The 1,572-nt window shown below is 43.8% G+C and overlaps 1 long non-coding RNA gene across 1 annotated transcript in view; it reads left to right on the forward strand.

The window, feature by feature from the left end:
* The window catches only part of LOC105542113, a 24,273-nt gene extending 23,629 nt beyond the window's left edge, over positions 1-644 (forward strand). Inside the window, exon 2 of the long non-coding RNA XR_001006422.1 lies at positions 437-644. This is a non-coding gene — a long non-coding RNA (uncharacterized LOC105542113). The remainder of the gene's footprint in view (positions 1-436) is intronic.
* Positions 645-1,572: the final 928 nt, after the last annotated feature.

Genomic DNA, 1,572 nt, shown 5'->3' on the forward strand with positions numbered 1-1,572 from the left:
GGCTAATATTTGTATTTTTAGTAGAGATGGGATTTCACCATGTTGACCAGACTGGTCTCGAACTCCTGACCTCAGGTGAGCCGCCATCCTCAGCCTCCTAAATTGCTGGGATTACAGGCGTGGGCCACACTGCGCTCCACCTATTAACACGTTTAATAACAAGATCTAGTGTGGGTCTAACAACTGAGGTAATAATGAAGTTATCATGAGCATAAATGAGATTTCAAGGTCTGCAGTAGGTGTTATGCAATATGGAAATATCTGTGATTTCTCATAGTGACAAAGTCACAGGTCACAGGTCCTGCTGAGCCTAGTGTGGTTTGTTTCCTGTAGTTATAGTAAAGAAAACGCTAGGTGTGGTAAGAGGTTAGTGCAAATAAAAATATGAAATATTTTTCTTAGCCAAGATCATAGACTCCTTGAATTCTATCCACAGATGCCTTGGGAGTCTGAGGAACCCCAGATTCAGCACCCCTGCTTAACCTGCTTTTATGAAGAAAAAAATGCAACTTGGTAAACTTCACTCAAAGGAGAGACCCACTAATACCTCCACCTACCTCACACCCAGTGAAGGTCTGGCTGTCCTTCTTTCTTCATCTGTTCAGGCTGCTGTAACAAAATGCTGTAAGTGGGTGACTTATAAACAACAGACATTTATTTCTCACAGTTCTGGAGGCTAGAATGTTTGAGATTAAGGTGCCAGCAGATTCAGTGTTTTGTCAGGGCACTGTTTCTCATAGATGGAGTTTTCTCACTGTGTCCTCAGACAGTGGAAGGGACAAACAGGTTCCCTTGGGCCTATTTCCTAAGGGCACTAATCCAAGAGCCCGCATGACCTAATGACCTCCCAAAAGGCCCCAGGTCCAAGTACCGTCATCTTGGGAACTAGGATTTGAATCATAAATTTTGGAGGACACAAGCACTCAGACCATAGCATGCTCTGAACTCCTAACTGAGACTTGCAGTGAAGGTAGAGAAGAAGGACTGAGGCCAAAAAGCAGTGAGCATTTTTGGTTCCAAACCAAATTTGCCGTATTTCAGGTCTGGAGCCCAACAGAGAAAGATCCTGAGGGCTGCAAGACTTGCAGACCTCGCCTCCAGTGGGCAGCTGGAGTGAGGAAAAACAAGGCATGGGGTGAAAGGGATATAAACAAAGTATGGCCTTGGGGGTTAAAAAGTCTGTTTTCATGGGGTTCTTCTGAATATTCTTGGGCCAGTTATTTTAACCTGCTCAGCTTCAGTTTCCTCAACTGCAACGTAAGATTTACATAACTATACCCAAGGAAATCAGGGGTGTTGAGAAGAGTTTAAGTGAGATAATCAATGTGAACATGTTTGGCAAAGACTGAAGTAGTGCTATTCCAACTGTAATGTGCATGGAATCCCTTGGGGATCTTGCTCAAACAGGTTCTGCTTCAGTGATTCTGGGTTGGGCCCCAACATTCTGCATTTCTACCAAGCAGCATCCCAGGTGGTACCTAAGATGCTACTCTGAGGACCACGCTTCGAGTAGCAGGGTCTAAACTACTCTACAAATGTGCCTTATTATTATTGCCCTTTTTTTTTTTTTTT

The sequence above is a fragment of the Mandrillus leucophaeus genome, unplaced genomic scaffold (assembly GCF_000951045.1).
Source record: "Mandrillus leucophaeus isolate KB7577 unplaced genomic scaffold, Mleu.le_1.0 Scaffold250, whole genome shotgun sequence".
Taxonomy (NCBI): domain Eukaryota; kingdom Metazoa; phylum Chordata; class Mammalia; order Primates; family Cercopithecidae; genus Mandrillus; species Mandrillus leucophaeus.